At 38.9% G+C, this 14,158-nt stretch overlaps 1 long non-coding RNA gene across 4 annotated transcripts; it reads left to right on the top strand.

Annotated features, from left to right (window-relative positions):
• LOC124837048 (uncharacterized) lies at positions 1-12,359 on the top strand. 4 transcript variants are annotated; one of them, XR_015781657.1, is made up of 5 exons: positions 1-204; positions 313-883; positions 1,401-1,616; positions 2,787-2,876; positions 2,988-12,359. It is a non-coding gene; the product is annotated as an uncharacterized LOC124837048 (long non-coding RNA). The 4 variants fall into 4 exon arrangements; XR_007028712.2 differs by having other exon boundaries at positions 2-204; positions 11,988-12,359; XR_007028713.2 differs by lacking the exon at positions 313-883 and having other exon boundaries at positions 6-204; positions 11,988-12,309.
• The last annotated feature ends 1,799 nt before the right edge of the window (positions 12,360-14,158 follow it).

The following is a 14,158-nucleotide window of genomic DNA, read 5'->3' as shown; positions in this document are numbered from 1 at the left end:
GGTCGGTGCAAACACAATGAAAGAAAGCCCTAAAAGCATAACCTCACTCCTCTTAGGGTTGTTCAGAGAGAGGAATGGAAACAAGCGAAGTGGTTGCGGCTGCTGCGCCGGAGGCAGGGCTGAAGCACAAGCTGGAGCGAAAATGTACGTTTTGGTGCGACAATCAATCCAAACCTAAACAGCTTGGGGAACCTCTCTGCGCAGGTCTATACTTTCGACTATGTATTTTCTCTTCCTTCTCCATTTTGCTTTCCCCCAATTTTCATTTTATTTTTAATTTTTTTCATGGAATCTTATTTTATTTTATTTCAGGGTAAAATTATATTTCAAGGTATTTTGGTCTTTTTGCCTTTTACTAGCAATAAATGTAACAAAAAATAAAAAGTAAAATAATTATTATTTTAATGATTATTAAAATACACATTACTATTGCGTTATTATAGAATTTACACAGAATAATTACAAAACAAAATTATTTTACTATGAGTAATTTTTTTTATCATGGATAGTTATTTTAAAAGACAATTATAAAACAAGACTGAAAGAATTTGTGGTCGATAAAAAGTAATAAAAAAGAAAATCTCCATATTAACGCTATAAATATATATTGTTAAAAAATATAAATGTTTTTCCTGTTTTCAAAATGTTGGAAAATCTTGAAAGAATATATTACATTGCTTTGTTTTTTTTTTACTTTTTAAATTTCAAATTGAATTGTTCTGAGTTGCCCGTTGTGACCTAAGCTGACTCTCTGCCATAAGCTGACTCTCTGCCAAAACCCGAACTCAATCTCGCTCCTTATAAATATCATCCCAAAAGAAAACCCTAATTATGCAAAAGTGCCATTTCTTGTAATACGGGAGCAACAAAATGTCAAAGCCAGGTTTGATTTTTTTAATGTTTCCTCTTCCACTCTCATTTTTTTTCCGTTACTATATAGTGCACGATTTCTGCAATATCCATCTCTCTCTCTGTCTCTCTTTTTCTGCCCACCTGCTTCACTGAATATGCAGCCGACAATCATTTTAAAAAAGAAGAGAAAAAGAGAGACTATTTTAGCTTTTGGTTATTCTATTTTGTGGTTTGCTTTTTTCCTGCAATCCAATGCATATTCAGTGAACCTATTCAGTGGAAATGAAGCTGGCTTGACGTTAATTTTGCAACAATGTGGTTCTCTTAACACTGTAGATCTTCTGACAAAACAAAGATTAATAATCTTACATTTTTTGTTTTTCCTTTGGTTGAGTTTTTCTTATTCTAAACATCAATTGAAGTGAATTTGGTTGGGGTGACATGAATATTTGTTTTCATGACATTTTATTTAGTTAAGCTTTGTCAGCATTATTTTTTTATGGCCACTTCGTTATAGAAAAATTATGGTACCTTGTGTTTTGTTTCAGGACGAGTTAGTTCTGCTGGAAACAAGTTGAGAATGTCACTGAGTCTGCCAGGGGTAGCTGTGGTGAGCTGTGCAGACAACACTGTGGTAGCCTAAGAATCTTTATATCATATTGGTGAAAGAAAACAGGCTTTGCCTCAGCAGAAAGCAACATCAACACCCAAAGCAGACAGAAACTTGCAATAGAGAACCAGTGAACGACGGAGTTGTTACCCAGGTGTGTTGTGTTTTAATCGATACCTAGAAACGAACAAATCTGATGCCATTTTTTTTCTTTTTCTCTGGTTCCAAACTTGTGATTTTACGTGAGTTGAGAGTGTTTGCTCTAGTTTACGTGAACGTACTAAAAAGAATCACGTGAGAGTTAAATAGGTTCGAGGGCATGGCTAATGCATTTTTAGTGGCTTTAGAACTTGTTCTTTAAATGGGAGGATTCAAATCTTGCTGGTTGAGCAGCACATATCCTATTATTCATGAGGATATGTGAGCTTGATATATTTAACCAGCTAGATCGATGCATGCTATCGAATATATCGAGTTGGATTTCTCATGGGATCTTACTTTTCGCCATTCGGTACATTGTTTCATTCTTTACAATTTTTTTGTTTTATGATGACTAATGTTCTGTTTTGTTGATATTTATTATTGAAAGGTAACTGAGCGCAGTTTGGTTTTATAAAAAAGAATACTGGTAATGTAGTGTGAAGATTTTAATTTTGAGGTTTTGATGCATCTCTTAAGGCCAGTTATCCTTATACTCTACCATACCTTTACCGAGCCCTTTTGTTTATCATCTCGTTCAAGGTTTGGGTTTTTTTTTTCTTCTATTTTTGGATTTTTATTTTGAAAATTCTTTTCATTGGGTAAATGGAATGTCCGAAGAGATACAATTTATTAGTGAAGGTTTTGATAATACTGATTAGTTTTGTGGACTTCCTCTCTCTCTCTCATCTTTTTTATCTTTTTAAGGTTTCAATTATCTGATAGATTGTTTCTATCTCCAGATTTTAGTCAGGTATTCTCCTAAAAAATATTATGGTTGATACAGTTACAAGTCTGGAAAATTAATGTGCCCATCGTTACAGATGTGATAGTCTTCTCGTGCTTACATCTGCTCCATTGGGGCTCTACACATTTGTGGCTGAATTTTACGTATTTCTCTGTTACACTATATATTAAATATTATACAAAGACAAAATAAATTGTTTTTTAGGGTATTTTTAGTTTTCGATTTCTTTACGAACTAAAATCTTTTTAAAATTTTTAAAATCCTATATCCTCAGTATATGTTAACATATTTCCCTATATAAGTCATACTTTACTCATTTGCATTATTGCCTCCAGACATTAGTAAGGTATCCTGCTCAACAAACTATGGTTGATACAGTTACAGGTCTGGGAAATTAAACCGAGTCCATCGTTACATATGTGATGACCTTTTTGTCATGCTCACATCTGCTCCATTGGGGCTCTACAGGTATAAGATCCATATACCTCCTCACTTTTATACCTCCTCACTTTTATTGTTATTCAATAATAATTTGATTGTTTGTTTTGATTCTTTTAATCTGCAATTTCTATATAGCAGAATGGTTTAGCTAGCTTTGGTGGGATTTTAAGAACAATGGTGGGACAGAGATGAGCCCCAATAGAAACTGCAATTTCTACAACTTATTTCCAAGAACCCCTGTTATAACCGCCATTGGCCTAATATGGGAGAGAGATGAGCATCTGGACTATCAATTTTCTTAGAGGCATGGCTCTGCTGTATTATTTTCAATCCTGGGCTTATGACATTTTTGTCAATATATTCTCTTAATACAATTATCTATTTCCAAGAACCCATGTTAGAACTGCCATTGACCTAATATGGGAGAGAGATGAGCTTCTGGACTATCAATTTTCTTAGAGGCATGGCTCTGGTGTATTATTTTCAACCCTGGGCTTAAGACATTTTTATCAATAATATTCTCTTGATACAATTATCCATTTCATGCTTCTGCTTTTTGGGCATTTTTGAGCCTTGAATTGCATACCAGATTTCGAAAGTTTTGTGTGCGTCATCGAGGAGTCGAAGGACCTATCAAAGCTCTTGGGTAAAGAGGTTGATCGGGTTCTAGAAGATTTGAGCCACTAGATCGAGTGCTTCGGGAAAAGTTTGATTTGAAGAGGAGAAATTCGGAACACTCAAGACCTAGACGTTCCAGGGAGAAGATGTCGAGAACAAGGAGCAGAGGTCTGAAAGAAAAAAGTCGAGATGATGGGATACAATGCAAGAAGACCAATTTAAAGTTTACGGGGGAATTTTGTTGGGTAAACTTTAAAAGGGTCCACAATTTTAATTTTGTTTGTTTGTGATGATTGTAACTACCACACTACACCGAAAGTAGTCATCCACTTCACTAACCACTATTTGGATTTTTGTGTGCAACTCACTTGTAAAAGTGAATGAAGAAGTGGTTGTAAGAAGCCCACCCACATAGCAGTGGAGATGTTAGGTTTAGTTTTTATTATAAATATGGACATGTAATTTTGTATGAAGTGTGGCACACTTGTAGTGTGTGCACCGTGGAGAATGGGCAGTGAGAAAGAAGAAAGGAGAGAGTCTACAAATTGAATAATATATTTGTTTCTTCTTTCTTCTTTCTCACTACCCATTCTCCACGATGCACACACTACAAGTGTGTCACACTTCATAACAAAACTACATGTCCATATTTATAATAAAAATTAAACCTAACATCTCCACTGCTATGTGGATGGGCTTCTTACAACCACTTTTACAAGTGAGTTGCACACAAAAATCCAAATAGTGGTTAGTGAAGTGGATGACTACTTTCGGTGTAGTGTGGACCCTTTTAAAGTTTACCCAACAAAATTTCCCCGTAAACTTTAAATTGGTCTTCTTGCACTGTATCCCATCATCTCGACATTTTTTTTTCAGACCTCTGCTCCCTGTTCTCGACCTCTTCTCCCTGGATCGTCTAGGTCTTGAGTTTTTCGAATTCCTCCTCTTCAAATCAAACTTTTCCCGAAGCACTCGATCTACTGGCTCAAATCTCCGCTGCTGGTGCGCCTCTAGAACCCGATCAACCTCTTTACCCAAGAGCTTTGATAGGTCCTTGATGACGCACACAAAGCTTTCGAAATCATCTGTCAATGATTTCAAATTCTTCTCCACAACTCGGCTAGCAGACAACTCTCCATTTCTGCCGAGTTTATCTGCCATTTTCTCCTTCAAATTTTCAAACTCCCCTTCTTAGAGTTTGAAGTTGGTGTTGCCTAACACAATTGTCCCCTGCACGCGTCTTTTGAAGATGCCTCCTTTGCTATCTTCTCACCGCTGGACTCCCATGTCCTTCACAGGCGTCCTTTTCACCGCAACAATATGGGTCACAAATTTGCTCTTCCTTCTCTGTGGGTTCTTGTTTCCCACACTCCAAATCATCCCAAACGCCAGGATCCAAGAAAAGCTTTCATTTGCAGACTCCAATCACCATAGTTGACATACTCTGTCAACTGAACTAGGGACACTGTTAGCAAAATTAGCCATCTCTTACTCTCTCTCGTTTTCACTCTTGGCTTTTTTTTTCGGACACTCAAACTCTCCTCCTTTGATACCAGCAAAAATTCCCTTCCAGCAAAGAAAATGAATCTTAAGAACTCAACCGTAGTCCTCCATTCTAGCACCGGTGTATATCCTCAGCTCTATTGTCCAACTCTCTGTCCAGCCCTCACACCACTTTCAGCTACTCCCAGTTAAATCAGCTACATTTTTTTTAAGCCAAAAGAATGAATTCCCTACACCTCTCGGCTCCTCCTTCCCGTGTGCACACCCCTCTTTAAATTGAAAGATGAATATCTTTTCTCCCCATATTCTGTTTAGTGCTCTCCATGTCACAGTCCTTTTATTCATTTTTTAAAGCAAAAAATGCGGATGGCGGCTCGGACCCCTTTCTCACTTCCAACAACCCGGTTTTTTCAAAACCTCATGTGCCAATCTGCTATGTGCTTCCCAAGGCTGGACGTCACATTTCAGGGCGTGACACCACTTCTTTTCTTCATCTTCAAACACTCTTCTCTTGCTCAATAAAATCAGCCACATGCCTCCTCGTGGACGTGTTGTGTGCTTCTGGACATCACCGTCCATCTCTCCTACGCGAACTCTTTCTCCATAAATTCAATAAACTCCTGCTGGTTGGTGGCTGCTCGAGCAAGCTTTCTCTCTTCCTCCAGCTCCCTCTCCTCTTCAGTGGCGGCTCTCCCTCATACTCCTTTCAGCTCCACAGGTCTCTACCCCTTTCTTTGCTGGCAGCTGGACCGTGCTGAAGTTGGGCTGTCCGTGAGCTCCTCAAGCTTCTGTTGGAACGCCCCTGTTGGACCAGCTGCTAGACGCTTCCCATGGGCCTGACGAGTTGCTGCTGCCTGTAGCTTGCTGGACCGAGGACTCCCACCTTTGCTGCACACCATTCTGTTGCCAAGCTGGACGTCCTTCCTTTGGACGCTACCCTCTCTCCTTTTTGGTGGCTACTCCAACACGTCCCAGCTCTCTGCTTGCTCGATGCTGGATCGTGGAATGAGGAGACTCTTGTTGATTGCTGCTGGACCATGGAATGAGGAGTTTTGTTGGGTAAACTTTAAAAGGGTCCAAAATTTTAATTTTGTTTGTTTGTGATGATTGTAACTACCACACTACACTGAAAGTAGCCATCCACTTCACTAACCACTATTCATAGTGAGAAGTGCATAAGCCGATATTTTAGAAATTATGACAACAAAATACGAGATAGAGAGGTTTAATAGGAACAATTTTTCGTTGTGGAAATTGAAGATAAACGCAATTTTGAGAAATAACAATTGCATAGCTGCAATTTTCCGCTACTATTGTCATTAGAATAGTGTTGGTAAAATTCTGAGTATGCACTGTGATTGCGGTTTAATCCGATCTTCCGCATCAGAAAAGAGTTATTACTAGAAATGTTTGGTAGTGTGAAAGTACTGTCGGGGAAAGTTCTGGTTGGGAAAGATTTAGTACTTAAGAGTGTCCATTTGTGACTCACCTCTCTTTCTTGGGAACTTCTTGGTGTGTTACTTCACTGTTTACCTGTGTTGTTCCAGTAGACAATATTATTCATAGTGAGAAGTGCATAAGCCAAAATTTTAGAAATTATGACAACAAAATACGAGATCGAGAGGTTCAACGGGAACAATTTCTCGTTGTGGAAATTGAAGATAAAGGCAATTTTGAGAAAGACAATTGCATAGCTGCAATTGAATGAAAACCCACAGAAATGACGGAGCAGAAGTGGAAAGAAATTGACAACAACGCCATCGCGAATTTGCACCTATTAATGGCAGATGAAGTGTTATCGAGTGTGGCGGAGAAAGAAACAGCAACGAAGATTTGGGATGTCCTCATAAAATTATATGAGGTGAAGTCTCTTCACACAAGAATATTCTTGAAGAGGAAACTCTACACTCTTCGGATGAGTGAGTCCACAACGGTGACGGACCACATGAACCATCTGAACACTCTGTTTGCCCAACTATCAGCGGTAGATTTCAACATAGTTGAAAATGAACGCGCGAAGCTTCTAATGCAGAGTTTACCAGACTCGTATGATCAACTCATCATCAATATTACGAATAATAATATTGAAGGCTGTCTACACTTTGAGGATGTTGTCGGAGCAATTCTTGAAGAAGAAACAAAGAAGACATACTGGAAAGTTCAAAGGAAAACAAACTTTGGTGATGATGAGATGGAGATCAACGAAATATGGGTCTAGTGGGAGTCAGTCCCATGATAGATCTCAAAGTAAGAAGCATCTCAAATGCTACAATTGTGGCAAAAGGGGGCATGTCAAGAAAGAATGCTGGCACGAGAAGAGTGGAAGAAAGAACTCTGATGCATCAACCTCACAAGGTTGTATGTCAAATACATCTGAGGATGAAGATATTCTGTGAGAAAGAGGGAAGATCTAGTAAGTCATGAAAGTTCAGAAGATCATGACATGTGCTTATGGGAGATACGTTGTAGAAAGCTAATGCAATGGTTGCATTGACAAGTCAAGAAGAAACAGTGTTGACGTGACATCGTACTTGGACATATGTCAAAGTGAAGTTTGCAAGGCGAAACGTAATCTGTACTCAGGCTTAAGAAGGTTGTTTTACCTTTATGCGAGCACTGTGTGATAAGCCAACAACATATATCGAAGTTTGCAAGTTTGACTACTAGAAAAGAAAACACAGGAAGACGTGGTTCATTCTGATGTAAGGGAATCACCGGAGTTATTCCTAGGAGGAGCAAAGTTTATTCCAGGAGTTTGTGGGTGTATTACACCAAGAGGAACTCAAAAGTGTTGTTATTACCAGTTCAAGGAAACCAAAGCACGAGTAGAGCTTGAAACTGGGGAAAGAATTAAGTGCTTGGGCTATGCTAACAATGTGAAGAGGTATTGCCTGTGAGTTCCACCGCTCACAAGGTTATTGTTAAGCAGGAATGAAATGATGCTCCAACCAGAAGGCTTTGAAGAACAAGAAAACTTGGTTTACAGGTTAAACAAATGCATGAGCTTTCTACAACGTATCTCCCATAAGCACATGTCATGATCTTCTGAGCTTTTATGACTTACCAGATCTCCCCTCTTTCTCACAGAATATCTTCTGATGTATTTGCCATACAACCTTGTGAGGTTGATGCATCAGAGTTTTTTCTTCCACTCTTCTCGTGCCAACATTCTTTCTTGACATGCCCGCTTTTGCCACAATTGTAGCATTTGAGATGCTTCTTACTTTGAGATCTATCATGGGACTGACTCCCACTAGACCCATATTTCGTTGATCTTCCTCTCATCATCACCAAAGCTTGTGTTTCCTTTGAACTTTTCAGTATGTCTTCTTTGGATTCTTCTTCAAGAATTGCTTCTCAACATCCTCAAAGTGTAGACAACCTTCAATATTATTATTCGTAATATTGATGATGAGTTGATCATACGAGTCTGGTAAACTCTACATTAGAAGCTCCACGCGTTCATTTTCAACTATGTTGAAATCTGCCGCTGATAGTTGGGCAAACAGAGTGTTCAGATGGTTGATGTTGTCCGTCACCGTTGTGGACTCACTCATCCGAAGAGTGTAGAGTTTCCTCTTCAAGAATATTCTTGTGTGAAGAGACTTCACCTCATATAATTTTATGAGGGCATCCTAAATCTTCCTTGCTGTTTCTTTCTCCGCCACACTTGATAACACTTAATCTGCCATTAATAGGTGCAAATTCGCGATGGCGTTGTTGTCAATTTCTTTCCACTTCTGCTCCGTCATTTGTGCGGGTTTTCCTTCAATTGCAGCTATGCAATTGTCCTTTCTCAAAATTGCCTTTATCTTCAATTTTCACAACGAGAAATTGTTCCTGTTGAACCTCTCTATCTCGTATTTTGTTGTCATAATTTCTAAAATTTTGGCTTATGCACTTCTCACTATGAATAGTATTGTCTACTGGAACAACACAGGTAAACCGTGAAGTAACACACCAAGAAATTCCTAGGAAAGAGAGGTGAGTCACAAATGGACACTCTTAAGTACCAAATCTTTCCTAGCCAGAACTTTCCCCGACAGTACTTTCACACTACCAAACGTTTCCAATAATAACTCTTTTCTGATGCGGAAGATCGGATTAAACCGCAATCACAGTGCATACTCAGAATTTTACCAACACTATTCTAATGACAATAGTAGCGGAATACAAACCTATATCTCTGATACCACTTGTTGGGTATCAGTCATACAGCAATAGCACACACAACTAAAATAGAGAAGAGAAAATAATGATAATAGGCAAAAATAGAAATTTTATACTGGTGGAAGAAATTTACAACATCTCTCTCTGTCAATACAAAACTTCTCAAAATTATGAGAATACAAGAAATGAGAGAATAGGAGAGAATGAGATGTTTTACAAAGGGGGCAAGGGGTTTCTTTTATAGCCACCAACACATACCCCTTTACAAGTTCCCACCAATATGGGACTTCATTCCTCATAGCTCACATACACTTAAACACAATAACTAATAATTCTAACACCCCCCTCAACCTGGAGCATACAAATTGTATAAACTAAGCTTGAAATAGATGAACTCAATGTTGAACTAGCTGATTTGTCGTCAAGAGTGTGAGGCAAACATAGATGGACTAACAACAACTTGTGAAACTTCAACTTCAAAAGTGGATGAAGGAAAGCAGTGATGTACAATGACAAACTGCAAGGACTGATTCCCAATCAATGATGGATGAATGACGACATCAACAGTGGTAGCTGAAAGCTAAGAGCTACAAAACTGCAGGGACTACACTAAATCCTCATCAAGGATGGCTGGGTGACGGGATCAAAAGTAGTAGCTGAAGTCTACCAAACTGCAGGGACTACACCCATATTTATGTGACTTGCAGTGTCTTGGAAACGTACTCCCCCTTAGTGTGAACGATGGAAATGTGGAATATCACAGTTGCTGGACCACTAAAACAAAACAAAATATTAAGCTACAATGCTGAAACAAAGGCATCACAAATCCAAAGATATGTTGGAGGTCCAAAATTCTTTGCTGGAAAACTCCCAAGTGGTGATACTTAGCAGTGTATCACAAGAAGAACTGAAGCAGTTGCGCCTGTCTGAGGCGGTAGCGACAGCAGTGGTGGTTGACTGCGTCGGTGTCGACTGCGGCTAACAACACCTGGACAGCGCCAGACAGTGCCTGGACAACGACAAATGGCGCCTGGACAATGACAAATGGCGCCTGGACAACGACAAATGACGAAGACCAAGACAGACGAATATGGCAACAATGGCTGCTCTAGAGGGTCTGAACAGAGCGAGGGAGGTCCGACGAGACGACCGGCAGCGGCGCGGTTTGATGCCGACGCCGAGAAGTCGGCGCGTGATGAACACGCGTTCGAGATCTACTACAGAGAGGAGGCGCATGATGGCGCATGCGGATGATATAGAGACGGTGACCACCATGGTCAGGTCGCGCTTGAAAAGACGGTCTAGATCCACTCGACAACGGTCAAAACTCGTGACTAACACGCACCCGAGACTGGCTGAAGGAAGGCGGTGTGGAGGCGCGTGGAGAGGAGTCTGGTCTTGACTTCGGCGAGGTTGGCCGTTGCTCGAGGAGACGCTTCAGATCCGCTGGTCACCGGTCGAAACTGTGATGGCGGTCGGCGACGATGGGAGAGATCTGATGCTCGTGGCGGTGCATGACTGAGAAGTGGCTCTCAAAACCGGCATGGTTGGCCGTCGCTCGAAGAGACGGTCTAGATCCGCAACTTACCGGCTAAAACTGCGGCGGTGGCCAGCGACAGCGACGACGGACTGGCCGGAAAGAAGCGGCGACGACGGGTGGAGAGATCTGGCTGTAATGGTGCTGACTGTGGCACATATTTAAGAAGAAGAGAAAGGGCTACCCACTGAAATTTTAGGGGCTACCGACGGCCATGGCGGCCGGCTGCTGGCAGATAGCAGAGACCCCGGAAGAAGATCAGAGAACCTGCTCTGATACCATGTGAAAATGGAATACAGGATATGTATTGAATGACTTGGTTTTTACACCCTTCTCCTTAGTCATGTATTTACACTCACTGCTCACATACACTTAAATACATGTTAGAATTATTGTTCAAGTGTGTTCCAACTAAGAGTGAGTTGGAAAGGAGTGTTAGTGTGTATGAGTTGTGTTTAAGTGTATGTGCTGTATGTGAGTGTGTGTGAGGTGTGTTCCATTCACTTAATCCTATAAATATAATCCTATAAATATAGGATTAAGGAGAAGGGTGTAAAAATCAAGTCATTCAATACATATTTCATTTTCACAATACAATAACCAATAATTCTAACAATTTTCATATTTGAACCACTTTCTGTTTGTTCTGGAATAATGGTCAGAAGGGAGGCAGTGATGTTGTTTTCATCTTTTAGTTCAGAAAATGGACATTAGTAAGAGCCTTAGTCCTGGCAAGGTAATTCAGTGTCGGTTACAATCGTAGCCTTTTTATACAAATGCTGATGATGCAGCCATGGTGAGGCTCTTCTCTTCTGTCTCTTGCCTGTGTAAAGATGAATCTGAGTCTTTTTTCTGAAACCCTGCTATTAGGGTTATACTCATGAGTCATTAGTTTAAGTATGAGGCTCCACTCTTTGAGAGAAGGTTGTCTTGATAGATGTTACCCTCTTGAGCTGTGTTAGCCAATGATCATTATAATTGAGTTTACCAAACAGCTCTCCACATGCATACACGCACCAACACATACTGCTTTCTGCTTCTACTGGGAATAAGCCACTTCTTCTTCTTGCTATTACGAGGCAATGATGATGTTTTCTGCAATTAGACCAGATATGAGTGAAGAGCTGTGTCCTGGCTAGGTGACTTGGTATCTGTGTAAAATTTACCTTCTGGTTCTTGCACAGATGCTACTGACGCAGCCTGTGCACAAGCCATTCCCTTTGCTGTCTGAAAAAAGGCGAATCTGAGCCTCCTTTATTCATAATATTTTAACTTCCTGACAATTATAAATTTGTATTTTCCTTCTGAAGGCAGGTGACAGGAACACATTCATTGTTCACCAATATGGCCGATGGTTTTTATTGCACTTAAACTAGTGCTTCCAATGTTTCCGCATTTGTATCTGACTTGGGGAGTGACATGTGGCTGAAAAGTGTCCATTTTGAGCATTTGATACTTCCACCCATTTGTTGCTAGATTTTTTTTTGGTGAAGAATCAGTATGCTTTGTTACCGGATGTAATCTTTATTTGTTTATTACGTATAAATGAGGTTCAAATAATGAAACAACTGATTCTTCACTTTTTTTTCATCGAGATGATGCACATGGTTAATCCAAATATATTTAAATTAACTTGCGGTTTGGTCAAATAGGATTGATAACCTATTTGCTCCAGTAATATGCATCTGATTCAAATTGAGTCTTTCAAAGGCAGAAAAATGAGAGCTAACAAGACATTTCCCTAAATGCCTTATTTTGCCTAATTTGTATTTGACTTCAAATAACTGATTTTACAATGACTTGTTCACTTGCCTCTAATTTTTGGTTTTAAACTCTTCTTCAGTCTTGAAAAGGATGTGTTGTTTAAGAAGCGCAGACTGATTTTAGTCCTAGAATTGCAAGGTCGTCAATGCCATTGTTTTTTTCAGTATTTTCCGTTATCTATCATCATTCAATTCAATTTTTGAATCAATTTTTAGGTTGGGGGAACGTTTGCTGTTCATGAAACTTTTTTAATGAAAATTGTCGCCATGCAGCCTAAAAAGGATTATGATGACATACATTTTGATGTGTTTTTATTAATTTTGCAGAAATACCAATGAGTACATGCAATTTTTTAGAAGGCACAAACTATACAGACAATTTATTGTATAAATGAAAATAATAAAAATATGATATCTAATTTATGTAAAAGCATCAACGGTAACCAGGAAAGTAGGCAGAAAAAAAAATATGAATTTATTTTGTTGCATATTTCCTTTTTGACGAGGATAATGGAAAAGAAAATATATGAACTACAAACAAAAGCATTCCTTTAAATTGGGTATAAACTAAAATAACATAAATAGGGATTGCAAAATATCCATGGGTATACTTCATCTGCAATAAAACTTGAATGCATACGTAAGTAATGAGGATTTTAATATTTGTTTATAAATAAATCACATGGTTATCATATTATTTATATTAATTTGGAAGTATATCAAATTATCTGTATGGAAGTATGTCATATAAAATTTAATTTGTATTTTAATTTAATTTATATTTTACTAAATTTAAATTTTATGAAGTTAAATTTTAAATTTTAATTTATAATTTAAGTTAAATTAAAATTTAATTTGTTTCGGGTATGAATTTGTAGGATCGAGATATTAACCTTTTTTTATGTGGCTTTGCTGCTTTCAGGCGTTGGAATCGCGTACTTCACTTGTTCACCTTTTGTTTCGATCGTTCGATTGTCTTCAGTCTGTTGTTCTATTGTCTTCTGTCTAGACTGTTTGGTTGCCTTCAGTTTGGACCGGAGGGAGAGGTATCTGCAAAAGGTGCTCCGACGCTCAAGTTAGGCGTGTGTTTGAAGAGCTTCTGCTTAGAAGTGAATTGTTATCACTATTTCGATAGAGTGTGATTTTTTTTGTAAGTAGAATGTAAGTGGAACATACTCGACTTTTGGCCCTGTCATTGTATTTATAAGTGTTTCATAGAGCAAATAATAACAAACTTACCTGGAGATTCGATTAGTTATTCATCAACGACTTTATCAATATCTCTAATAAGATATCTTCGGTTATTTTAACCGTTTGCTGGTCTTTTGGCCCAATAATGATTTAAACAATAATAACTTAAATGCCGACCCAATTATGGTCCAACATTGATGTAGCGGATGGATGAACATAACTCAGTGTTAACCGTTCAGTCCTGAGTGTATACCATACATATGCCCCAAAGTCTGAGTTAAACACAGTTAACTATAGGACTTATGATAAGGTATTTGGGGAGGTTATGTTCGGTGCTCCTTAAGTTTTCATTTCTCCCTACATCGGGAAGCAGACTCTTAGAACATTCCATAGGTCAATGAATATTGGGAGTTCACGGAGGACGTTCCTTACTGAGCAGTTTGCATAAAGTTGGCAAAGTGGTTCGTCCTGCACACCAAATAGCAATCGAATTTGAACTATTAAAAACAAGGTTTAATAGGTTCGGA

Source organism: Vigna umbellata, chromosome 8 (assembly GCF_029865625.1).
Source record: "Vigna umbellata cultivar VRB3 chromosome 8, Vumbellata_1.0, whole genome shotgun sequence".
Taxonomy (NCBI): Eukaryota; Viridiplantae; Streptophyta; class Magnoliopsida; order Fabales; family Fabaceae; genus Vigna; species Vigna umbellata.
The sequence above is the reverse complement of the archived record's forward strand: the minus strand, read 5'-3'. Positions and strand labels throughout refer to the sequence as shown.